We start from the raw sequence: 27,899 nt of genomic DNA on the forward strand, positions 1-27,899 counted from the left end.
CTCTCCTGATAATTCCTCTTAGGAGCACAGAATCACTATTTTGACTCAATTTCAAATAGCTGCAAAACTATGCTACAATCCATATTTTTCCATTTTACCAAGAAGAACATCAAGAGAGGCTTTGCAAAATAAATGAATTTATGAAATCCAGATTCATTCTACCAAATATTCCTCATTTGATAACTTTATAAAAAAGTAAGTTGGCTAATTTGATATGTGTGATATGTGTGATTCTCATTGAACATACATGGACTCCTGCTGTTTCCTTATCCTTTCATAAATGCCCACAAGTGTTGAAAATGTTAGCTGCTATAAATATGACTATAGAATTCTAAAATATGCTACCATTTCTGAAAAGTGAATGTATATACAACTCCAGTGATTAAGAGTCCTATTGGTCAATTTATTAGTTCTATATGGGCCTTAAAAATCTGCAAAAGCTGAGAATGTTTTGTATCTTTATTTCAGGCAAAACAAGATAGGCTGAGTTTACAATATCAAGTTTAAATCATTCATAAACCAGAGTGTTTAAACACTGGAAAGAGTTGCTATTTGGGGTGTTAAAAAGTTTTTCACTGGAGGCCTTTAAATAACTTTAACTGAAGGCCTTTGACAAAAACAGTTTAGATACCTATTCTTGACCTAATTTTTATAAAACTAGGAATAACATTTTACTTCCTTTACACATAAAGGACATCTTTCTAAAGACAATAGCCAACATCATTCTCAAGGTTAACCTACTAGAAAAAATTCCCGTTAAAATAAAAAATAAGACCTATCTGATCCATATCACCATTGATAATGTTTTTCTATTTTTTTGACAATTCAGTAAAATGCAAAGCAGAAACAAAAGCTATAAGCACAAGAAGACATGCCTGCCATTATTTGCAGATGGTTTAACTACAGACCCATGAAATGCAAAATAATCAATGAAAGCATTCTTAAAATTAATGAAAGTTTAGTAAAGTGGTTGGTCATAGTTTAAATGTGCAAATTACTATATTTAATTTAAAACACAATAGCCAGTTTTATGACAGGAGAGAAAAAATATTGCATCAGTAGTAGCAACAACAGAAACATCAATAAAAACAAACCATAAAATTCACAGGATTAAAGTCAACAATAATTGTGTAGGACGTAATGAGGGTGACTAATATTAAATTTTACTGGGATCCTAAAACAATTGAATAAAAGAAGAGGTACAATATTCCAGATGGTAACATGTATATTGTAGAGAAATAAATTCTCTCTAAATTAAAATTCCTGGCCTACCCTAATAAAAAAAATCTGAATTAGGAATTTTCTAAGAAATTTAGTCTAGAAACAGAAACAGAAACAGATTAGGAGAGCTAAGAACTTTCTTTTAAAAGAGGAGAGAAATGCCTTAGGTCCTCTTTTTGTCCCACTATTGACATAGTTCAACATGATAGAGCAAGGGCTCAAAATAACAGTATTTTTCCTCATGTTGACCTTTGATCCCTGGCCTTGAGGACTCTGTTTCTTTTCCATCCCTTGGATGAAAACATGGAGAGGTTTTTTATGTTTCTAGTTACTTTTGGGTTTTTAAAAATGCATTTTGGTTACATTAATAATAAGAAAACTCTCATCTTAGTGATTACAATGTCCAATATAGTGTTAAATTAAATCTGTAAGTTTCATTTACAATTATATCCTCTCTTCTCTCTTGATCAGGACCAGATAGTTACCGTAATGGAGACAGAGAAAGCCATGGACCTCCTGGCTGTTAGGGATCTTGCTCCTCTACTCTTTGATTTGCCACATGCTTTGGCTTTGCCGGAGTTAAAGAGGGTGATGGAGGAGGGACCAGAACAGGAAAAGTCTTGCTGGCTGGCAGTGATGATTCCCAGGGATGATGCCAGCAGGATGTGCTGATTCTCTGTCTCCAGCGCTGGTTGTCTCTTTCCTGGGGAGCTCTCAGATGGGAGGTTCTTAGCACATGCCATGATTTTCCTCTACAAGCCACTTCTAATTCTTCCTCAGCCCCTGGGCATCTGGTGGCCACCCTTTCCACCCTTATGCCACCTCTCTGAGCCTCTCTTGGGTGGGAGCCAGGATACCTCCGTGGCTCCCATCTGATTGGTGAGATTTATTTCTCAGAACCTGTGCTCCCCAAATGCCAGGGGACATGTGTCAAATTCTCTGAGTGCTTGTTGATAGAGCTCTCACGTGGCTGAAAATTTAAAAAAAAAAAACCTTTCTGTCCCTGCTCCGTCTGTAAGGGTGGTGGAATGGGGAGCACTGCGTGCTGTGACAACTCTCTACAAAGAAATCCTTCCTCTTGGCTTTTTAGATGTCAGAACATCTATTCCTTGAGCTACAACACTCAAGGACTCTGAGAGCCTCAATAAATCCCGACTGACTTTGAGCTGACTGTGACAGACAGACTTGAAGGTGAGCCCTGCCTTTTGGTGTCCATGCCTCTGCGTGGTCCCCTCCCTAAGAAGGAAAAAGTCCACAAAGGCTATTAATTCACAATTCACAAAGAAATCAATGTACATGGCCAAGAACGGTAAAAAAATATTGAATATCAAGTCAAAATAAGATATGAATTTCCAACAGCAAATTATACCTTTATGAAATAAAATGTCAACAAAATTGGCAGATAAAAAATGGCAATGTATTAATTAATATGCTAATTAAAGTGCAGTGAGACAGGAATGATTATAAGCTGTGATGGAAACATAAATGATTACCAATGCCTTTGAAAGCACCTTGATGATTAACTATTAAGAAATTTAATAGAATCCATAACTTCTGGTCAAAAAATTCTATTTTAGGAATCTATTCCTAAAGAAATCTGAAAAAAAGAGCAAAGAATTATGTAAAGGCTTTTCATACAGCATTATTTAAGCTAGCTAAAATTAGGGGAAAAAATAAATACCTAATGAAAGTAGACAAGATGAAAATGATTTATAATACACATATATGACAAAATATTAACCAAACGTTAATGTGAAAATACTCCTATATATGACATTCACTGAAAAAACTGACATAAAGTCACTTACTAAAATTATTTGTTGGGTGCAAGTGCCAACTATTTTTTAGGCATTGTGTTAAATCCTGAGTATTTGGTGATGCCAGTTTTGTTATATATCTTTTTAGAAGGAAACATCACCATAATTACCACTGATTTTTCTGAGTTGTGGATTATTATATATATATTTTTTTATTAATTGCCTCATGCTTCTCTGCATTTTCCAAAATTTCTCCATGTTCATGTAAGGCAAGAAGTGAAAATCTTTAAAATTTCATTTCTTCTCATACTTTCACCAGAGTTCTCCCTAAAGATTAGGCGGCATCAAGCCCCTCAGTGGCATAGGAGACCTGGTAACACAAATTATCTTCTGGTTTATCACTGGTTAATGGGGTGTGGGAATGGTGGGTAGTTAAAAACAAGGGAAGCTTACATTTTTGGATGTGGTGGAAGCTTGCAAGTGTTGCATAAGTAGAGCTTTTTGAAGAGGACAGTGTGCCTGCCTGCTGAGATTTTGCAAAGCGGCATGTACGTTTGAGCTCCCCGAGAGCCTGGCTGCCTAGCAACTACCACATAAAGTCATCTTTCTCTTCCTAAAAAAAAAAAAATTCCAGGCTATGCATGATTTAAATGAAGATGTTCTAGTTCACTGGAGCTTGGAGAGCAATTACTTGTAGCTGTCTTTGGCATTTGTGCCAGGCACATCAGAAAATAAAATGAAGATGCTATGCATGTCCTGTGTCTTCATCTCCAGCATGTGGAAAGTAGTGCAGAGGAAGGAAGAGCTGTTCTCTCGGGGTCTTACTTCTCCCTTGCAGACTGAAAGTCTCTTGAAGAGAAAGCAGGGAAAAGCAGGGTTTGGGCCTGCTTGCCCTGGTGAACATACTTGGAAGGCCAAGAGTAGGGAGAGGGTGAGAGTGGAGGAGCTTTCCTGCTTTCCTGAACCCTCTCCCTCCAAGGTCACTCTTCTGCCCTGAGAAGCCCTAGAGAAGCTTTCTAAAAGCTAGATATTTTTTTTGTATATTTTTTTATTGGAGTTCAATTTGCCAACAGATAGCATATCAGCCAGTGCTCATCCCATCAAGTGCCCCCCTCAGTTCCCATCATCCAGTCACCCCATCCCCCACCCCACCTCCCTCTCCACTACCCCTTATTTGTTTCCCAGAGTTAGAAGGCTCTCATGCTCTGTCACCTTCTCTGATTTTTCTTGCTCATTTTCTCTCCTTTCCCCTTTATTCCCTTTCACTATTTTTTATATTCCCCAAATGAATGAGACCATATAATATTTGTCCTTCTCCGACTGACTTACTTCACTCAGCATAATACCCTCCAGTTCCAACCACATCGAAGCAAATGGTGGATATTCGTCATTTCTAGTGGCTGAGTAATATTCCATTGTATACATAAACCACATCTTCTTTATCCATTCATCCTTCCATGGACACCGAGGCTCCTTCTACAGTTTGGCTATTGTGGACATTGCTGCTATAAACATTGGGGTGCAGGTGTCTTGGTTTTTCACTGCATCTGTATCTTCGGGGTAAATCCCCAGTAGTGCAATTGCTGGGTCGTAGGGCAGGTCTATTTTTAACTCTTTGAGGAACCCCCACACAGTTTTCCAGAGTGGCTGTAAACTAGAGCCGGGGACATCACATTGCTAGATTTCAAGTTGTACTACAAAGCTGTGATCACCAAGACAGCGTGGTACCGGCATAAAACAGACACATAGATCAATGGAACAGAATAGAGAACCCATAAATGGGCCCTCAATTCTATGGTCAACTAATATCCGACAAAGCAGGAAAGACTATCCACTGAAAAAATGAGTCTCTTCAATAAATGGTGCTGGGAAAATTGGACAGCCACATGCAGAAGAATGAAACTGGACCATTCTCTTACACCATACACAAAGATAAACTCAAAATGGTTGAAAGATCTAAAAGTGAGACAAGAATCCATCAAAATCCTAGAGGAGAACACAGGCAACACCCTTTTTGAACTTGGCCACAGCAACTTCTTGCAAGATACATCTATGAAGGCAAGGGAAACAAAAGCAAAAATGAACTATTGGGACTTAAGTTAAAAAGTTTCTGCACAGCAGAATAAACACTCAACAAAACTAAAAAGATTTTATTTATTTGAGAGAGAGTGAGAGCTGGAGAGATCACAGAGGGAGAAGCAGAGTCGCTGCTAAGTAAGGAGCCTAATGCGGAATTTGATCCTAGGACCCTGAAATCGTAACCTGAGCCGAAGGCAGACGCTTAACCAACTGAGCCACCCAGGTGCCCCTAAAAGCTAGATTAAATAAGTTCTTCCTTTTTTTGCAGTCACTCTGTCCCATTGCGCTCGTCCCACAGAAATTTAACATGACCCTGGTGCCTTTCTTGTTACTTAAATTCTGCCCTGCTGTCTGCATCCCCACACGTGTTGTGTCGGAGAGCTCTTCACTAGGGACCACTAGCCATCCTTGATTCACTCCTTTCCTCCAATGACCAGTGGGACTTCCTCCAGGGCCATTCAGATCTCCCATCCTGCTCATCGGGTGACTCCACTCCTGCTTCTGTATCACTTTCAGAATAGCACCTAGGTCATGAAGCCATCTTCTCTAGTTCTTGCCAAAGTAGTATATGCAACAGGGGAGCTGAAAATCGCAATAGCAATGCAAGGAAGGGTGAGGTTGACAATATGGCCTATGTGACAAACAGGCTCTCCTGTTTCCCTTGTGATGGTCAAAGATATTAATGATTTTATATGCCTGCACTAACTTTATATGTAAGATTCAAACTCATTTTAATTAGTGACTATTATTTGTGAAAGCACTAGTCTGTAAAGGGTATATAAAAAGGAGTGTGACATTCTGCTCTCTGAATTGCTTGTAGGCTAACAGGAAAGACGTATTAGTACGCAAATAATACAAAGGACACAGAAAGTAAGGGACAGTGTCTAATGCAAGCTGTAGCCTGGGGAGAAGAGCCTCCATGTCTGAGGCAGGAATATGCTCCCATCATGGTGCCTATGGGCTCCAGGGGCCTGGTTAACCAAAATGCTCCTCCTCCATCTGGGGCTGAACAGGCTACGTGGAGGGCAGAGAGGCTGAAAACCAGAGGAAAGACTCTTCTGGATGCTATGGATGGTACTAAACATGACAATGGGAATTCCAAGAGGCAAAGCCTGAGAAGCCTGTAGGAGGGCAAGAGATCCTGCCAAGTGGATGAAACTCAATGGATCAGAGCAGCAGATGGCTTCCTTAACTAAAGAGACCAAGAGGCCCAGTCTGCAGAGCAGGGAAGAGAGGAAAGAACCACCCTGTGAGGCTGACTAGGAAGTAGAGCCTAGAAACAGCAGCCCCTGCCAGGGCTCACGGGAGGACAGCTGACATGGGGATGCCACCATTTATCTAGCAGCTTCTGCATGCCAGCTGTCAGTCTATTACCAAGGGCTGTGAAGGCCCGAGAGTTGACCCCATCAAGTCAGCCTGCCAGTTTCCTGGCTGCCGGTAGGAAGCCAACAGGGAGGCCCAGCAAGGGCCCAGGGAGCAGTAAGGGGTAAGCGGTGAGGGGTGAGGGGCAGCCCAGCAGGAGGCCTGAGCACCTACATGTGTTTTGGTTCCCCTCTGTCAAGTCGCAAGGGAGTCATGTAGATGGGGCCAAACAGATGCCTGTGCACACAGTAGGCTTCCTTACAGGGCAGGACTTGGAGTGAAGGGAGCCCATGTCTTTTTGTTTTCTTCATAATACAAGTGTTTTAAAGATATCACATGTGGATGACTAAAATCTGCAAAATGCAGGCTCAGAGAAAAGCCCCCCGACCTTGTGTTCCCTCCTGGTCTTCCATGCCTGGGTGTCACTAGGGTCACGTGGAACTACGGAAGGTCTTCTGAAGAGCTTTTCTCAACTAATCTTCTCGATCATTTCGTTTTTTGCACGCTTAAAAAAAATCAATGTATAATTGACACATAACGTATCAGTTCCAGGTATACAACGTCATGAGTTGCTGATATTTGTACATATTGGGAAATGATCACCACAACAACTAGTTAACATCTGTCATCACACATAGTTACAATTTTTTTTTCTTCATGAGTAGTATCTATTTTATTTAATTTATTTTTTAAAGGCAGTATCTATTTTAATGAGCAGTAGGCATGCCTGCCCTTTGCTCTGGAGGGAGACATTTTTCCAAGGCTGTTTGCCATACACATACCCTTTAAAGGGAGCCCAGAACAAAGGACAGTCAGTGCCTCTGCTCACAAGATGTGCAGACATGCAAGAGACCCACGGAGAATTGCCTCCTGGCAGCTATGTGCTTAATACCTAACAACTAGTGTATACAGTGACCTGAAAGAGGCTACTGAGCATGCTTTGAAAATGCAAGTTGAGAATTTAAAACTGAGGAACTTTCTAAAATTCTAGAACGTTTGTCATTTTCCCCGTGTTCCTTAATTTTGTGCATGTTGCCTTTTTTATGTAGAGGATAAACAGTAACAGTTAAATGAAGGATTTCTGAAAGGAAGGAGAATAATGCAAAGACTATTTTGCTGGTCTTCTATCAGCCTCCATTTGAAACAGGCTAGGGATCTCAGCCCTCCTGCAGGATGTCTGTCTGTCTGCTTCTCCAGTGCCTGCAGGATGGACTTGCCACCCCAGGCCCTGCATGGCTGGGGAGCCTGTTTCAGTTCAGGTCCTGCCTCCCTCCAGCACTGGGAGAAAGGGCAAGCAACTGTCCCCAGAGATCCAGCCTTAGGCTACAGCTGCATGTGGATACTGTCTGGGCAGGCACTTTCCTGGATCTTATACAACAATGCGTTTAAGAAAGAATTAATCTAGGCAGAAATGACAGTGCTAATTTTATGCTACTTTAACATTAATCATAATTCTTTCTTACACTCAAGGATTTCTAGAAAAATTCATTTGATTTGTAAGATTCAATCTTAGCGCTTTCAGAAGAGCTGGGATTTCTGTGCATTTTTGAAATATTGTACTCCGATATTCGATTCCTGTTGTTTTGTGGCAGTCAATTATCAATGATCACAAACAAATTGTTCTCTTTTCTCTTTCTTTTTAAAGTTTTATTTATTCATTTGAGAGAGAGAAAGAGAGAGAGCACGAGCAGGAGGGTGGAGGGGCAGAGGGAGAGGAAGAAGCAGACTCCCTCAGGAGCCCGGAGCTCAATGTGAGGCTGGATTGTGGGACCCTGGGATCATGACCTGAGCCAAAGGCAGACGTTCAACTGACTGAGCCGCTCTGGCAACCCTCCAATTCCTTTTTTTTTTTAAATTTTTTTTAATGTCCTTTTTTTTTTTTTTTTTAAAGTGTCCTTTTTAGGACATTTTATTATCAGTCAGCTTCTAGACCAGGAATTAATTTCATCTGGGAAAGTCACAGGATATGAAGCTGTAGACTCCTTGACTGGTAGTAGTTGGCTCTCAGCAAAGAAAAATTGGCTAGAGTAAACAAAACAACTGACATCATCTACGATTTGCCACTGCTCTGTTCAAAATTAATAATTCTTTAAATTCTAGAACCTATCACTTTCCAAAAAATAATAATCAATGATGAAAACAATGTTACACAATAACAGTGAAGCTTAACAATATTGTCTGCTATATGTGAAAGCACATAATGCTGAGGGAAAAATTAAAAAAAAAAAAAAAAAAGAACACCAGAGTTTCCGTAATGCTTTCTTTAGATGACACCTGGAAGCGCATCTGGAACTTCTTACTCGGTATGGGATCAAGTAAGAACGTAATAATGAAACTCACCACATTAAAATTTATGATGCCCTTAAGAGACACAACATCAATTCATTTTTTTTCCTACAAAATCTTGGTTTAAATCTCTTGAATATTTTCCAGAATTAATTAATAATGGCTTTTGACCTGAAGATATCCTTGGTAATGGGGTTTGGCAATTCTTTTTAGAAGTTATAGTTCTTAGGATTAGACAAGCTGGTGACCCATAGTGAAGAACTCAAGAGTGTAAGTCAATGTATCACTGAGGTTTATAGGGCAGGATTACATTCATCCTAATAAATGAGCATGGATCATGAATCAGAATGGCACATAGGCAAAGAGGTATAAGTGGCTTGGCCAAAGGCCATAAGTGCTATTAAATAATTACCCAGGAAGTGTAGGGCTTTTGAAGTTAGGTCTATATAGCATATACTTTATATGCCTAGGACATTATGTTCTGTGAACCTATATTTAGCCTGTTACTGAGATGGGTATAGCACAATGAACATGGCTTAAACTTTAGAATTGGGGAGGGGGGGAAGGTGGGAGGGACAGAGAGAGAGAGAGAGAGAGAGAGAGAGAGAGAGAGAGAGATCACAAGGTCTCTGAGTTCAAGGGAGGGCTTATTCACTTGCTGGCCAGTAATTTAACATCTTTGTCTCTTAAGATTAAAGAGAGAATATAAGCACCTACCTTCTAGAGTTTATAGAAAATTAAGTAAAATACCACAAGTAAAATGGCTAGCATAGTGTCTGGCACACAGCATCTGCGACTGTATCCATGCTAACTCAATATTATCACTGGAGTACTACCTAGCAGTTTTCTTTTTTAAAGATTTATTTATTTATTTATTTGAAAGAGACAGAGACAAAGGGTGTGAGTTGGGGAGGGGCAGAGGGAAAGAATCCCAAGCAAACACCTCACTGAGCATGGAGCCTGATGTGGGGCTCAATCTCTCAACTTGGAGATCACGACCTGAGTAGAAATTGAGAGCCTGTCACTTAACTGACTGAGCTGCCCAGGAGCCCCTGTACCCTGCAGTCTTAAAACAGATTAGTCGTGTTAACCATCTAAAACACTCAGAAGCAAAGTTTAAGACTGGTAAAATCAGAATGAGTTAACTGGTATTGCTCATGGATCTACCAGGGAAATGCTAAGTACTGCATTTTAGAACAGTTGATTTAGCAACTTAGGAAATTGTTTTATGATGAATATGGAATTAGATAAAGAGAGATGATAGAAACAAGAGCAACTTAACAAAATTCATTGATCAATTCATTCATTTTTTTCATCCAACAGATGGTTTTTGAGGGCCAAATGCCTACTATACAGTATATGTATGCTGAAGGTTATGAATGAAACATCAATAATCATCCCTGTCCTCCACTCAAGATATTGCTAAGGGAGAATGAGAGAGAATTAATATTTGTTCATTTAAAATCAATGACAATTTATCTATGTAAACGTCAAGCTACTTTCACACTTATTTCTAGCTATACTAAATACAATTCTTGGAAAACAAATATATCTAGTTGTTGAACTGCCCCTGCAAAATTCTTATTGCTTATGTTGTGGTGGATTGATTAATAAAATTTTCTTTCCCTGAACACAGATTTCTGTAAGAAATCTTGCCTAAAGATGGAATCAATCCTGTAGGTTCTTACTCTCTCTTTCAGAAAGTGGTGGACAAAGATGACAAGGACACCTCACCTCCCCCCAGACCCTAAGGGCAAGTTCTTCAGTATTCCTAGAGGATGGGGCAATCCATCCTCCTGGATAGAGACATGATATGGGTTTGTTGGTGGAGTGGGAAAAACAGGAGATTCCTCACTGGAACTGCCCCATTCAATCAATTCCCAATATGGGACACCTGCCTAGATGCGTGGAGGAGAGAAGCCTGGGATAGCTGCTCCACTTTTAAGTGGGGGAGATGGACCTGAAGGCATGCGTTTCCAAGAACACTGGAGTATTCTTTCCAACGGACTCTACTTTTGAGAATGTTGGACCTTGTGCCCCATCAGAAGGAGGCTTGTTAAAACCTATGTTTACCCATCTGGAGGAAGAACTAGTTCAGGATTAGGTTAACAGAATGGAGAGATCATCATCCCAGGAGTCTCTTCTCATGGAAGCCCACACCTCAGTTGAATCTGGGGCAGTATACAAGTGTGTGTGTGTGTGTGTGTGTGTGTGTGTGTGTGTGTGTGTATGTGTGTTGGAGAATAAGAACCTGGGATTTTGATCTAAGTCTTCTAGACTTTGGAACTTGTTCTGAAAAGAGACTTATGAACTCTGCATGTGAGAGCAAGACTTAGAACCCACATAGGTCTGACTAATGGTGACCTCAGAGAAGGGGGTATTAGCACGGAGAAGAGCAATTAGAATGCTCCATGAAGGAGCTGAGATCTGATCTAGGCCTGAAACAATGAGGAGAATCTGGATAAGTGGAGAGCACTGGGTCAGATGTCAGAGTATCTGTGTTCAAGTTCTGCATTTCCCACTTGACTAGCTATGTGACTTTGGATACATTTCTTCACTTAATTTTCTCCTTTGCAAATGAAGATGCTTGATCCAGGATCTAAGGTCCCTTTATTAGCTACCATATGTATTTGATAATAGCAAAAGTGTTTGGTAAGTAGCTATATGCTGTATCAATGCAATTTCAATTTAATTTCAAGAGACCCATGTTCCAAGTTCAGAGTTTGCTGCACATACAATGCTTGTGAAAATGTGAATTTTTTTTTATGACAACCTATCCTATTACTTTTTTGACTCAACAAACATCTATTAAGTACTTGCTGTGTGCCAGGGTCTGTGCTCGGTACTGGCCTACAGAGATGGGTAAGACCCAGTCTGTAGAAGAGCTCAGTATATAGGAGAGTAGAGTACCACTGTATGTGCAATAAGTAATTATGTTCAGAATATGGCAGAGTGAGTGATTAAGTATCGGACAGAGGAGGCCCTGAGTAGGTTACACTTCCGAGTTGAGTTTTGAAGGATTAAGGGGAACTCCTCAAAGAGACAAGAGCATGTGGACATTCTAGGCAGAGAAGATAAATACAAAGGCAAAAGGTAATGAACCTTGCAAGTGCAGGAATCTCCAAGAGGCTGGGTGCTGTGAGTGAGTGTGTGAAGTGCAGAGGTCAGGAGAGCTGCTGGAGAGCTGCTGGTAGAGGTGAAAAGCAGGAATGGAGTGCAAAAGACGCAGCCAGAAAGCTGCTTGATGTAAAATGTGAGTGCTTTTGGCAATAAGGATATGTGGTCAAAAATACACTATTAAATATCAAGAATCAGTAAACTGTAAGACAGGGAATGTGTTAGTCTGCTTGGTCCACCATAACGAAGTGACAGATGAGGAGGTTTAAACCACAGAGACTTATTTCCTCACAGTTCTGGAGGCTAGAAGCCTAAGATCCAGGGGTCGGCAGGGTTGGTTTCTTATAAGGCCTCTCCCCTTAGTTTGTGGATAACTGTCTTGTCCCTGTGTTCTACATCCATACTTTCCCTCTGTGTGTCTATGTCCTTCTTTTCCCAGCTCAGAAGGACACTGGTCACCTTGGATTAAGGCCCAGCCATATGACCTGGTTTTCCCTTAAATTACCTCCTGAATGACCCTGTCTCTGAACATAGTCACGTTCTGAAGTATGGAGGTTTAGGACTTCAGCATGTAAATTTGAAGGGGGTAGAACTCTGCCCCTAACAGGGAAAGTCACGCATTCAGATTTACTGGAACCCAAATCTCTGTGACTAACCCACGCAATCTGGAAGCTTGCTAATAGTTTTATCTGGTAAAAGGGGTGTGCCTTTTACCTCCTTTCAAAGATTCCTTCCCCTTCCTCTGTCCCTTCCTTATCAAGTAAAAACTAAGTGACTATTTCCGCAAAACTCTAATTTCTGGACCCAAGTCACAAACATGGTAGGCATGGGATTCAAAGAATTGTCGAGGGGTCCCTGGGTGGCATATAGAACTTTTTTTTTTTTTTTAAACGGAAGGAATGGGCAGGGCTTTCCTAAACCAGAGATCTTCCTCCATGACATTTCATTGCCGAAGCTTGTAACATGTGATTTGGTAATTGGTTTTTGCTGTGCTCTTGGAGGTGATTGGAAAGAAATCAGATAATCAAACACTAGGTGACTTGCTTGCTTATCTCAATACAAATCCTTAAGTAGTAAAGCCTATTGCTATTCCTATTTGCTAAGGAAGATACTGAGGCTCAGAGATGTTAAGTAATTTGCCCAAAGGTACACAGCTAGTGTAGTTTGGAATTGGAAATATTGGGGTTTCGGTTTATGGTCACAATGAACAGGATATTTAAAATGAGGACTGACTGAGGAAGTGTGGGAAGTATTGTTTCCTGCTGTAGTAGGGTAACTTTCTTGAGAAGATGTAGGAACCCAAAATCGTTCTGCAATGACCAAGGAGGTAATCTGTTACTCATGACCACTTGGGAACCTCCTGGCATTGGGATTCTGGAAGGTTCTTCCTTACACTAATCAGCATGACCTGGACCTGCTGGGCAGGATTCCAGGGTGAACCTGCCTGTGGGCTCTGAAGTCTCCGGTCTAGCTAGGTACAGGAGGACTTCAGGTGGGAGTGTAGACAAGAGAAAGACTGGTGGCCAAGTGGCTATCCAAGGATGTGAAATGACAGTGGTGCTACATACCCCCTTCCACTGTGTCCCCCTTCCCCTGTGAGGGGGCAGGTTTTGAAGAGTCCCTGAATTTGTGGTGGAACTGACCAGGAGTCAGGGGAAGGGCTAGTTTGTTCATCTCCCAGGCCTAGGGGCCACATCACTGTGAGGGGGAGCTTCCACCTCATGTTCTCAAACTGTACTGCTAGAGGCTCGCTGAGAGTTCCTGGGCCTCTCTACCTGCAACAAGCACTCACCCACAAGTGCAACATGAGGCTGGGGCCTGGAAAGAAAGGGGTCCTGCCTTCTATAAAGCCCATATCCTGGCTGCTATCATTCATACCTTGGTGGGCACCTCAGTCAGGAGCCCGAGGCATTTAAACTTAGTGCTAGATGGGTTCTGGAGGATTGTGTGGCTTGCCCCAGGCCCAACATATGAGTCAGGGGAATGGGAATCTCAGCAGTCTCTTGGCCCTTCCCTTGTGGCAGCCATTGCTCACCCTTCACCATACCTGGTAAAAAAAAAAAAAAAAAAAAGTTCTATATGAAGTAACTATCTGTACTCCCCCCCCCCCAAGTCATATTCACTCACCAGAATTTTCCCCATTCAGTAAAAATTCTTGTTGAGGATATTTGGGAAGATGTCGGTTAAGCATCTGACCTCGGCTCAGGTCATGATCTCAGGGTCCAGGGATTGAGCCCGGAGTTGGGCTCTCTGCACAGCGGGGAGTCTGCTTCTCCCTCTCCCTCTGCCCCTCCCCACCCCTTGCTTGTACTCTCTCTTTCTCTCCTTCAAATGAGTGAACGATATCTTAGAAAAAAAACTGTCCGGTTTCCTCATCTGTTAAGGCCCATCTCAAACTCTGCCTCGTTTACCAATCTTATTACTGTGTCTCTTCTCGTGTTAAATCCAGATAGCCCTGATCTTTCTGGAGCATTTGCCCCTGGAGGTGAAACTAGAGTACTCATGTTAGGCACTAAGCATGGAGCTACAGATTCTGAAAGAAGATTATCCCATGATGCAGTAAATGACAGCAGAGACCTTCGAAGGGCCTACTCTTTGAGGAAACAGTGGATAATTCAAACAGAAGGAAGATAGACAGTGTTATAAGACTTCCACCAAACACCAATCATTTTCTACATATATCACAATGAATTCTGTTCTTTGACAAAATAATAAACCTAAAAGAAACACAAAACATTGCACCCTTGCTGTTTTATCTGAGTGTGATTTTCAATCTGTGGGTGGGTGACTCCCATTGGGGATGGGGTGTGGGAAAGAAAATTCTTGTAAAGACCTCCATGGTCAATATGCTTTCCAAGTAGCTGTGACGATACTCAAAACTGAACAGAAGAGCGATGCCTCTCATCTATGTGTGCTGCCATTTTCAATGGACAGGTAAGCATACAGTTACAATTAATAAAATTAAAATTCCTCTAAAAACTATTAACAAAGTACTAGTGGATTTTTGTTGTATATTTTTCCTCAACTTGCTTGATGCTGACAGTATTCTGAAGAATTCTTGAAATTATTTAAAGTTAAAAAGGAGACCCTCTTAAACGAAAAGTTTGGGAGCCAACTAATCTTGATAAAGAGATAAATGCTTGTCCTCCATGGAAAAAAAAAAAAAAAAAGAAATGTTTGCTCCAAGAATTGAAATTAGCAGCTAGTGAGAATTTAAGATTTTGTTTCCATCTTTTGGTTTGGTTTTGATGACACTTTGTTTTCAGTGTAATTCCTTAGAAGGGCTCTAGGGTAGGGCTGGGAGCCAGCGGTTTGTTTATGTTTCAGCCAGCAGGGAGAAACTCCAGGATTCCTCTACAGGACACACGAGGACTAGTGCAGAGTGCAGACAAAACAGGATATTACTTTCTGATTTAGTTCCTTGTGAGAATTTCCCAAAGGGCTCTCGTGTTGCTTCTTCTAAATAATCTGCATGGCAAAGTGGCCCCAGACCTGCCCTGTGACCCCTTTGCAGATTAGTGTAAATGGGTGTTGCCAAAAAAGAAATGATTCACAAAGGAGGATATAACAAAAAATAGAGATGCTGGAGGGAACAGTAATGAGAGCGCATAGTCATGAAAGGTATTTGTGCGTGACTTTGAGGGAAAAGATGTCTGTTCACAGGTATAAATGAAGACTCAAACCTCCCTTCCATGGGGGAGGAGGAGGACCAACTCAAGACAGAATTACACTTGGGTTCAAAGGCATTTGTCAGTATGTTTGGTACCAGCTTTATCTTCCTCATCATGTTGGAAGGGGTCTAATCTATATGCCACTTTGAATTCCCTAAACATATCCCATAGGAGGGTTGGGTGAAGGGTAGTGGGGACCACCCTAGGCTAATTTACCCCAGCATCCCCTTGCCCAAAGATCCACAAAGAGCAGTGGCTCCATCCCTTGTCTCTTCCTTTATAGGACACTCTACCTCTCTCTAAGCCAGTGCTCAGAAAAGACTGTGGAGGAGCCTGTTAAAATTCAGATGCCTTCCCAATGACGCAGGATAGAATTCCGGTCCCCCACAGCCCTACGTTGGGTTTATGGCCCTTCCCTCACCCAAGTCCCTTGTATGTATGGCTCAGGCTGCAGCCACTGAACAGAGTTCACTGAACTTTTTTGGCCTTTAGATAATGCAGTTCTGTCCAAAATGTTCTTTCTCTAGCTGACAAATGTCTTATTCTTGAAGGGAAAACTTTCTGAGAAGCATCCGTGACTCCTCAGGCAGGCCAAGTGCTTTTAAGCACTTGATAAATTATAGGTATTATTATTGTTAGGCAATTAGCCCTCCCCACCTCGGGATTTCCATAGCCCTGTCTGTAAATGTTAGAGCATCTAGTTGCTATTACCATTGTTTGCATATCTTTCTCCCTCACTAGTCTGTACATCTAGCATCTCGCACAGTACCTGATACAGCATTTGTCCAATGAACTGGGCTCAAACTCAGGTACTTGGAGGAGCCATTGAGTAACACATTCAGAAGACAAGGTATCATGGCAGGGAAGGCTGGAAGTGCGGGAATGGAATTCCTGTCCATCTCTTAAGGGGCTGCATCTATTCTACCCTGGGCAATAGCTGTTATGCAAGAGTACTGAGATTTAAAAAACAAAACAACAACAACAAACCTTAAACTAAAAAACACTGTAGACCTGAATTTTTATGTGTACTCTCTAAATTTTGAAGTCCTGGCAACTAACATGACTTTTCAAAACCACTGAGGAAGCCAAGTAAAACATGTTTGAGGTCTGCCAGTTTCCATCTTGTTTAGAGACTGGAGAGGGTGAATGAGTGTTGACTAGTCTCCAGATAACACCCCACTTCTCCCAGAGCCAGGATGGCCCCTGCAGGTCTCTCTGCCAACGTCAGGAATAGGAGCACTTCTCTTTCCACTCTCTAGAGCTCACCACAATATTCCACATCCAGAGTCTCTATGGGTTTTCAGTCTATTGACCAGCTGCCCAACCACAGAATTTCCTGCCCATGTTAGGGTTTGGCCATCGTTGCCTTTCAAAGTCAGGCTTTGCATCCCTCAAAGTCCGGACAACACCACGCCTGTGTAGGAACTGAGGACAGGAGGGACTCTGATTAGAAGGGATGGAGTCAAACCCATCTTCAAACAGGGAAAGGAGACCTAATTAATTGGTCATTAGGGGGCTTAGATCACCGTTCTGATAATACTGGAGTTGTTTCAGTGATTGTAGGTTCTTTATGTTTTTTTTTTTCTCAGTTATTCTTCACCACAACCCTGTGGGCAAGGTCCATTGATAAGTATACAGAACTTGGGAGGGAGAATTCACCTAATATCACCCAAGGAGAAAGTGCAAGACCTCAGTGGTCTGTATACTTCCAAAGTCTTTGATTGTGTCCACTCCTCCAAGACATCCCCTGAACGAGGTAGGGTTTGGGCTGGAAGGAGAGATGGAAAAAAATATCTTCCTCACTTTCCTCTCTTATCTGTAAGGTGAGGTAACTATTCAGAGATAGGTAATTCTCCTGCCCCTGGTTTCCTGATTCCATAGTCCTCACAGCTCTGACAGGTAGAGAAGTAGGATCTCAGCTTCTTGTGCTAGGGATGCTTCTTTAATTCTATTTATCTCAGCACTTCCAAAATGTACTTTACCTTGGAGCACTTTCTCAGAGCACTTACTTCATATTCATGGTCACTAGTATTCCATGGAACACTCTTTGAAAAATGTTTCATTTACCTCAACATAGGGCAGCCTCTTAGGGCATAAGTATCTTCTGGACCAAAGAGAACACTTATGAGCAAGTAATGACGCTGACTCTAGGCTAGGAGAAAGCTAAAGTGGGGAGCCCTGGAGTATAAGGAAACCCAGAGGGACAGGTTTATGATAATAAATAGGCTCAGACTTTATGAAAACCATAGGTAATGCTGTGGAAAGGGTACTAAAAAGAGAATGTTTAAGAAAGACCTTGATTATGAGAAAAGTTGTCAACTCCAGGAATGTCTTACAGTGAAAGGCCAGGAAAGGAGAGGTGGGAAATATTTCCCTCTGAAGGATTTTAAACAGAATAGCCTCCCCTTTGGCAAGTCTCAGGTGCGGATGTTTCTAGAGTCAGAGGATAGATTAGATTATTTCAACATCCTTAGAAATCATCCATTTTAGCCATCGCTTAAAAACCACATCTGAAAGATGAAAGCCAGGGAAATGCAAGGACCACACAAATTTGTAAGCAGGTGAATGGCAAAGCTCAGCCCTGCACTCATCTGATGAGACTGCTTTCTGCCATAACACCCATTGCTTTCGAACCTTCCAGACAGATACAAACAACCAGCGATTGCACCAGGCTGCCTCGCACTGCAGCCAAGCAAACATGAGATGTGTGATGACCACAAATGGTCAGCCCCGCTGAGTAGCATGCCTAATGAGAAGACTCGCCCAAAATAAACAAAATACAAGGGGATTTGGGATTCCTAAATGTCACAGCAAGGCAAATTCCAACTTCTTGTAACTTTATGAGATGTTATAATTAAAAATAAACATGCAAGCCTGGGCACTCATCCCTAGGTAAAGATTTCACGGTCTCTTGTGGTGTGACAGGCCATTAGTTAGGGTAATTAGGCAGTGCGTGCATCTCCTTCTCAAGGCGGAGCAGGGTGGAGGCTGGAAGTGGCAGGGGGACTCATCTAAGCCTTGAGACACATTCACGCTAGGAGGGGAGATGGGTGCCCCCGGTACTAATGAGAGAGGGTCCTTGGACTGTCTCCAGGAGCCTTAGGCTACAATCAGCAAGCCCCACTGGTTAGCACTGACAAGCGATGAGTCATCCTTCCAGCTTGAATGAGGCTCATTATTCAAAAGGAGGTGCCAGAGTGCCAGTTGGAGTGGTTGGAAATAAATACACCCGAGTGTTTCAGCAATGTCATCTCAACTCCTATTCTGAAAAATGTCAGATGCTTCCCACCTCACTGTCACTGGTGAGCACTCTGCAGCGTCAAGTAGAAGGCTTGGGTTAGATCTCTGAGAAGAAAAGTAGAGCTAGTAATGCCCTCCATGCAGTGTTGTGAGGGGTAGAGGTACTGGAGAGAGCCAAGCATCCAGCAGAGTTCCTGGCCCTGGACCGGCATGCAAAGTTGAACAGGTGGGCAGCATACTTGAGCATTGACCCTGGCTCTTTGGAACGTCGATGGACTTGGGTGCAAAACTGGATTTTGTGGCTTACTGTGTAGATTTGGACTATTCTAACTTCACTCTCCTTGTCTACAAAATAAGCAGAGAAATAATTGTCTTATTATCTACCTTGCAGTATTGCTGAGAACAACAAGAGTGCCCAGAACAGTGTATGTATTCGTAAGGCATCAAATACTGATTCTTGCTAAACTAAATGTTTAGATATAACTGAAATTCACTTTTATAGTCTGGATACCACTCTGCTGCCTGGACCTTCCGTCTACTGCCATCTTGAATATGTACCCCCAGGTTGAGAGTATCTATGTACACCTGTATAAGTACTTGTTACATGCCACATTCCGTTCTAACACTCTTCTGGTCTTTACAGCAACCCCATGAGGCTTTACAGATGATAAACTGGAGGTGGAAGAGAGTAAGTGATCTTTCTGACCATGTCACATGTCCAGAGAGTGGCGGTGCTGCGATCAAATCCAGAAAGCTCTCCTAAGAGCTAGTCCCCATCACACCACTGCCTCTTGCAAGATACAGATACCGTCCCCTTTCTCTCTCTCAGTTCATTCAGAGAATGTCATGGACAGAATATTATGTAATCATAATTGTAAGTTTTTGAGTTAACCTTATGAAATAATTGCTTTTTCATCTGTATGGTAGCCCCATTTTGCAGATGGGATAACCGAGGCAAAGAGAGACAGGTTCCTGAGCCTTGGTATATCCCCAGTTGCTGAAGCTCAGGCTGTTTCTGTGATGCTCAGTACTTGAAATTCCCTCTCCTGAGCAGTTTAGTGAATTGCTTCCTGCTCATGTGTGTTGGGCCTGAGTCAGCTCCCTGAATACCTGTGAGATCAAACCACTCCTCATTTATTTTCACTTGGAGGTGTTTTATAAATGACTCTGGTCTGGGCAGTTAAACTTTAAAAAAGTAATTTCCCACACATATTCATAGAATTCCCTTCCTCTAATTGAAATTAAATTAGATATACAAAATTGACTTCTTTCTGATAAGACACAGAAGCACAATCATGAGAAAATAGCTAGAAGCTCTGTTGTTTTGGCTTCCTGGTTGTCACTGCCTTGATAATCAGTAAAAGATCCACGCTGAATAGGACTGTGACAAGAGTCCTGATGTCTGCCTTACACATTGCATTAATGCATCCTCTGGCAAAGTCATTTGTTAGGGACACAGGAGCCAGGCAGTGTCACGCCCCACAATGCTGACGTCATCCTGCTTCCCTCCCTCACTCCTACATGAGGTCACTTATTTGTTTCAAACTGCTCCAGCCAGCAAGGAGATTGCTGGAAGTAGTCACAAGACTTTGGGGCCATAAAATTCAGTGAAAATAATTTTAATTTATTTTGAAAATTTAACATGTGATAAATCACAAACTAATCAAAACTTTTATCCAATCCAACTTGGAGCACTCCCTATCTGGGGCTTTTTGCTTACTGCTTCTTCCTTATTAGACCAGTATTTTCTGAGACTTATCTCCAATCTCAGAACTAAGCTAGAACACTAGACATGACAAATGTATTCCTAGAAAACCATATATCTAAGAGACTCTGCAATATACAGTTCCAAATATATATACGTGATTACCTAGTGGAACTTCTTGATTTGAATGATAGGGTTTATTAGCAAGAGTATTCAGATTGCCCTTTTGGAATTTGTCTTTTGAAAATCTACTCCATCTCATCTTGTTGGTAAGAAGAAGCTAAAACTGTGTGGGCCTCACATGCAGGCAGCCTAGAGTGTCATGTCCCGGAGAGAGGGCAGGAGTTCAAGTTCTCCTGTGCTATAAACCAGCTGCATGACTTTATTTATTTATTTTCGGCTTTGTAACTTTAAATAAGAATTAAGTCTTCTGAGTTTCAATATACTACTTCTTAGAAAAAAAATGGGATAATAACACAGACTCAGAGGGGTCACTGTGAGTATAAAATGAAAAAAAAAGAAGAAGGCAGTTTGTAAACTCACAATACTAACCAATTGTTTAAAATTATAGGCTTTGACTTGAGGAAAGCTGGAAAAGATTAGATCTCTTGCCTCCAAATGATCTCCCTTCCCTGGCCATGACTTCCTGGCATTCCCATTAACACTAGTGCCACAGAGTTAAGGTGAGTAAACCTGAGAGTACATTGCATTTGTGTGATACCTGTTTCTGGAAGTGGAAACTCACTAGGGCAAAGATTTGCTTCTAGATTTATTTGTCCCATTGCTTAATAGTAATAATGGTGATGTAATGGGCTATTAAAAATGGCCTTTCTGGCTTCAAAGGCCCAGAGCAAAGGGCCAAGTGCCATATATTCCAAAACGGTGTTTAGACCACCTGTGCAAGACTTTCAAAGAGAATGGTACATCACTCATTTGCACACCGTTTGTCCATCATCTATTTAGAGGGATTAAGTCAGAGACCAACACAATAGAAGATGTCTATGTAGAGATGCCAGAGCACTGTGCATCCACCTGCCCGAACCCCCCCCCCCCCGCCCCCACTTCTAGGAGTGGAGAACAAGAGTAATTCTGTCTTTGTCCCTTCAAGCCAGAGAGGGGTTGCCCCAAGAGAAGAACTCAAGCACCTTGAAATATGCCTGTTACATTTAGGGGAGCATGAGAACTAGCGGGAAAGCTGTGACTGGATCAGACCAGAGGCAGCCACACTGAGAGGAATGGTTGCACCAGGATTTTTTCCTCTCTCCATGGAATTAGGATGAGTGAGCACTTCTCAGGGGCCAGATCTGGCTCAGGATGCACAGGGTAGACCATGAGCTCTTTAGAATCCCACCCAAGAGGACTGCTGAGGGGCCATGTGACCCAGGAAGGGGAGTACTGTTGCCCAGGAAAGAGGAATTATACTGAGAGGAGTTAATGATTTTCTTGCTGTGAGTTGCAGCTTCCTTGTTGGGGTCGTTGCAATCCAAGGACCACATATGAGGAGATTACAAAATGCCCTAAGAGAATAGGAGTTAGGGGATCCCTGGGTGGCTCAGCGGTTTAGCGCCTGCCTTCAGCCCAGGGCGCGATCCTGGAGTCCCGGAATCGGGTCCCGCGTCAGGCTCCCAGCTTGGAGCCTGCTTCTCCCTCCTCCTGTGTCTCTGCCTCTCTCTCTCTCTCTCTCTCTCTCTCTCTCTCTCATTCTGTGTGTCTATCATAAATAAATAAATAAATCTTTAAAAGAGAGAGAGAGAGAGAGAGAGAGAGAGAAGGAGTTAGTAGGGCATCTCCTAAGTAGGCACCAGAACCTACAGTGCCATCTTTAGGTTAGGTCCGTGCAGTCAAGAGAAGTGTCCTGCCCCCATCCCTCTAACTCCCTCATTCCTTCCTTCCCATCTCCTACTCTGCGCACCCAGAGGCAAGCTGCTAAAGAGGTAGAGACAAAGGAGGGCAACACGTGGAAGGAGAGAGAACTTAGCCCTTCCCCACTTCTTTAGTGATTTCCTGGCTGGAGCTAGAGAAGGGGAAAGGTTTTAAAATGGATAAGAATATGTAATTAAATAGTTATGACTTGGGAATGGATATTTCAATTGTTAAAAGGACTATTCTTGTGGATCAAAGTGACTTAAAGACTTACTTCCTGAGAATGGTGAGAGGAACTGTGATTTTTTGTTGTGTTTCATTTTTTATGAAATGTTTTGCTTAGAAACATTTTTAATATTCCTTATTTAATTGCATTATCAGAGAACATGTTCTCAATTATACTAATTCTTCAGAGAAGGTTGATACTTCTTTTGGAGGCTTCCTTTCTGAGTCTTTTCCCTTCAAACAACCTCAATGAGCAGCTTTCGATGCTTAAATTTGAATAACTTCATTTGTACTCCTGCAATGATACTACCCATTCCTATTTAAGAATAGATATTGTGGAATCATAGAACCAGCATTCTGGAGTCTAATATTCTCTGAACCGAAAAACAAGTACTAGTGCGTGGCCATTTTTTTTTTTTTTTGTATATACTTTTTATTGGAGTTAGATTTGCCAAATATATCATAACACCCAGGGCTCATCCCGTAAAGTGCCCCCCTCAGTGGCCATCACCCAGTCAACTCGCAACCCCTCGCCCCCTCCCTTCTACCACCCCTTGTTCATTTCCCAGAGTTAGGAGTCTCTCATGTTCTGTCACCCTCTCTGTTATAACTGATTCATGTCTTTTTGAAAAATAGAAACATGCTCTTTATTTGTAAGTACAGGGATATATCTATATTTATCTATGTCTATATCTGTATCTCCATTCTTGAGATTAAATCTGTTAATTATATTGTTCAAATTTACATATTCTTACAACTTTATCTGTTCACTTTTTCTGGAAGAGTGTATTAAAATCTTCCACTCTGTTTATAGATTTATTTATTTTATTTATTTATTTTTAATATTTTATTTTTATTTATTCATGAGAGACACACAGAGAGAGGCAGAGATAGAGGCAGAGAGAGAAGCAGGCTCCCTGCTTCTCCCAGCCTGCTGCAGGGAGCCTGATGTGGGACTCAATCTCAGGACCCCAGGATCATGACCTGACCCAAAGGCAGAGGCTCAACTACTGAGCCACCCAGGTGCCCTTTTGCTTATAGGTTTATTAATTTCTCCTTGTAATCAAGTTAATTTTTACATTAGGTATTTTAAGGCTAAGTTGATAGGTGGATTAATATTTATACTTGTTATATATTTTGGTGGAATATCATATTTATTATTATATGGTATCCCTCTTTATTTAGACTAAATTATATTTTGTTAATTAAAGTTGTTAATTCTACTGATTACACTTTAAATTCTATTTTATCTGATTTTTAAGATCACTGCACCAGATCTTTTTAGCTAGTTTTGCCTTTTTACCATTTGTCTATTCAGTCTTTCTGTGTAAAATTTTCTTTAGTTGATTCTTTAATAAATAGCAAAGAACTTTATTTTGTATCTAATATAAGTATCTCTGTCTTAAAGTAGACTTCAGAATAAGGAAAATCATCATGGATAAAGAGGGGCACTACATAATGACAAAAGGGTAAATCTCCAAGAACACAACAATCCTTAATGTGTAGGTACTTAACAGAATGTCAAAATATGTGAGGTAAAAACTGATAAACCTACAAGGAGAGATAGTTATTTATAGTTAAGACCGCAATCCCATTCTATTAGTAATTGACAAATACAGCAGTCAGAAAGACAGTAAGGATATAGTTGAAATGAACAGCAGTACCGATCAACGGAATTGAGTTAACATTTATAGATTACTTCATTCAACAGCAGAATTTGAATCCTTAAGTTCACATAAAACATTCACCACTGTAGACCAAATTTCAAGCTACAAAAACATAACTAAACAAATTTAAAAGAATAGAATAACCTAAGGAGAGATGGCAACTCCCCAAATAAACAACACAAAGTTAAATAATACATGGGTCAAATAAAGAAGTTTCAGAGAAATTAGAAAACATTTTTAATTCAATGAAAATGAAAATATAATTTATCAAAATTTGTAGGATGCAGCAAAAGCAGTACTTAGAGGGAGGTTTATAGCACTGAATACATATGTTATAAAAGAAGAAAGATCTAAAATTAATCTTCTAAGGTCCCATTTTAGGAAACTAGAAAAAACTGGAGGGTATTATGCTGAGTGAAATAAGTCAATTGGACAAGGACAAACATTATATGGTCTCATTCATTTGGGGAATATAAAAAATAGTGAAAGGGAATAAAGGGGATAGGAAACTAGAAAAAATTAATTAAACATAAAGTTGGCAAAAGGAAAAGAAAAAGAAATAATAAAAATCAGAGCAGAAACCATTACAACAGAAAACAGAAAAACAAGTCAATGAAACCAAAGCTTACTTCTTTGAAAAGATCAATGAAATTGATAAGAAAAGACAAGATGCAAATTACTAATATCAGAAATGAAGAGGGGCCATCATTATTGATCCTATGGACATTAAAAGGATAAAAATGGAATATAATGAATAATTCTTAGCCCACAAATTTGATAACTTAGATGAAATGGACCAATTAGTCGATAGAATCTCTGAATTTTAATTGATGAGTTCATTCAAAGTATTGCGACTATTTATATATATGAATTATTTCTGTACTTTGTGTTTTCTATCAAAATTTTTCTTGTCTATTTCTTTCCTATCTTCTAATGAATTAATCTAGTTTTTCTTTTAAATATCCTTCTCCCTCCAACTCCGCCCACCAAATTTGGAGGCTATACATTGTGTTTCTAGGGTTTAAATGGTTTACCCTTAAAAAGACTAGCAGAGACTGCTAATTTTCCTTTATTGTCTATTTCCCCCCTTCTGTTTAGTAACAGAAAGGCTGATTTTAGTTGAAGACATAGCTGCCTAGAATAAAAAGCATGCCTTCTAACTTCTCTTGCAGCCACATGTGGCTACAAGTGACCATGGGATCTAGCATGTTGGAGGTCACAATAACATTAACAGTAGCAGTTTGAGTGGAGTAGTTAGTGGAGATGAAAACCTGATCTGCATGAGGTCCAAAGAAAGCGAGAGACCATTAGAGCAGAATGTTAGAGACAACTCATTCCAGGGAGTTGTTTTGCTTTTTAATTTGTTGAGATGAAATTCACATAACATAAAATTAACCATTTTAGAGTGAACAATCCAGTGATACTTGGTACATTCACAATATTGTGCAAACACCTCTAGTTCTACAATATTTCTATTTCCTCAGAATACAATCATGTACCCATTAAGCAGCTTCTCCCCATTCCCCACTCTCTCCTGCCCTGTGGCAACCACTAATCTGCTTCTGTCTCTATGGATTTATCTCTTCCAGATATTTCATATGAATGGAATTGAGGAGTTTACTATCTGCAAAGGATACACAGAAATGAGGCAATAGCACAGCAGGATAGAGGGACCGCATATCTAAAAGTCAAGGCTCTGCTCTTTCCATTCTCTGGTTTGAAGCTGAAGGCTCTGCACTTCTCAGAATGATTTGTGGGAATCTTTCCTCTGGCCATGTGAAATGTCACCTCCTCAGCATTCTATTTTACACTGTTCCAGACCTCTCCTTGTGGCTGCTTCCAAAGTGGACATGGTGGAAGTAAGGGAAGAGGTCTCTCTTCTCTCTGGATTCCAGCAGTCCTCAACAATGCTGTTAAAATTACACTTGCAATGTCTTTAAAGACTCTTTCAACTGCCCTTTATCATCCAGAAATAGATGGGGATATATGAGTGGAGAGGCGAAGGCTGCTAAGCCTAGAGCATGCCTCTTGTCTCGATGACATAGTAAGAGAGCAATCAAAGTGGGTTCATGGAGGATATTGGGGATCCTCAGCTGAAGCAACTGAGATCTTCTAAGACCACACATGGTTTGGGTTCTTCATGACAAGCAATGCTCCCAAATTAATTACAGCCACTCCTTTCTGGGTACTTTTTTTTTTTTTTTTTTTTTAGCTAGTACTATGCTGAGTGCTCTCTATGCTTATTCTCACATATCTTCACAACCACTTTGTTGTGCTACTCTTACTTAAGTGCCATTCTTACTAGTACTCTCATTTTACAGATGAGGAAACTGAGGCTCATAGCAGGTAAGTACCGGTTCAAGATAGTGCAGCTGGAATAGGTAGGATGCATGTCCGTTTGACTTGAAAACCTGGTTTAGCTAACACACTGCATTGTCTGAATTTTAGCTGAACTCTAAAGGCATCTACAAGATGATGGCAGGGCAGTGGTCCCAGGAGATCTTGGCGAGAGAGCCCTGTAAATTCTCTATGAGGAGGCCACTCATATTTTGGATTATCTTATTCAAATCAACTTGAGTGACTCAATATTTCCTTGCATTTTATGCATGTTGCTTTGCAGTTAGAATTGGTTGGCTCTTACCCCTGGCACCAAGCCAGGGCTTTTCTTATTTTTTCATGTTTGCATTCAGCCATTTGAAGGTTGCTTTCTATCGCTGTTTGCTCCCAAGATCTGGTTTGGCTGCCATCGCCCATCCATTGCTTTGACTTACTATTTCTTTACTTGACATTTCATCAGCCTCATTTCTCACTTCCCACCCTTGGGAGACATGTTCAAGTGCAGCTTTTCACACTCTCATTCACACTTGCTCTCTCTCCCCCTTTGCTTCTCCAGGCTCCCAGCTCACATGTCAGCTAAGGGCTCAGGAGACCCTCTCTGGCTTGGGCTTCTCAGCCTGAGGCTGGGCTCTGCAGTCTGCAGTGTCTTCCCAAAGGCCATTTCTAAGGAGGCTGGGGATATGGTGGCACAACTCACCTTCTATGGGATCAGAGCCCAAATCAGGAATTTCAAGTGGTGTTTACTTTGTGGAATTGGTAGTGAAGGAGGTACTGTCCTGTTTTGGCAAACTTAAAGGTAGGGACAAAACAGATGGTAGATTATCAACCATGAAGAAACGTGTTACAAAGAACAGGGGAAGAGTACTAGGATTTAAAATGTGTGCCTTTAGGGCACCTCGGTGGCTCAGTTGGCTAAGTGTCTGCCTTTGGCTCAGATCATGATCTCAGGGTCCTGGAATCCAGCCCCGTATCGGGCTCCCTGCTCAGGGGGGAATCCGCTTCTCCCTTCTCCCTCTGCTCCTTCCCCTCCAACCGCCACCATTCGTGCTCTCTCTCTCAAATAAATAAATAAATAAATTAGAAAAATAAAATATGTGTCTTTAGCATACTATATGAAGTATTACCATTGGAAGAAGCTGGGAGAAGAGTATATGTGAGCTTTCTGTACTATTTTTTGCAATGTTTTTTGAATCAAACTATTTCAATATAGGTGATGGTAATAATAATAATACATATTTTTGAAACCCATGTCTATGTCTGTATCTCAGTTCCTATTTATATCTATACCAATTTTATTATAGATCTTACTACTTTTTTACAACTGGGAATTGGGAAGAGCCAAGCTGGTTATGTCACTCAGTACTCTGTG

At 41.1% G+C, this 27,899-nt stretch overlaps 1 long non-coding RNA gene across 1 annotated transcript in view; it reads left to right on the top strand.

Annotated features, from left to right (window-relative positions):
• LOC121499304 overlaps positions 1-27,472 on the top strand; it is a 31,348-nt gene extending 3,876 nt beyond the window's left edge. Inside the window, exons 2-4 of the long non-coding RNA XR_005990092.1 lie at positions 19,377-19,421; positions 21,010-21,121; positions 25,783-27,472. This is a non-coding gene — a long non-coding RNA (uncharacterized LOC121499304). The remainder of the gene's footprint in view (positions 1-19,376; positions 19,422-21,009; positions 21,122-25,782) is intronic.
• The last annotated feature ends 427 nt before the right edge of the window (positions 27,473-27,899 follow it).

Source organism: Vulpes lagopus, chromosome 10 (genome assembly GCF_018345385.1).
Source record: "Vulpes lagopus strain Blue_001 chromosome 10, ASM1834538v1, whole genome shotgun sequence".
Lineage (NCBI taxonomy): Eukaryota > Metazoa > Chordata > Mammalia > Carnivora > Canidae > Vulpes > Vulpes lagopus.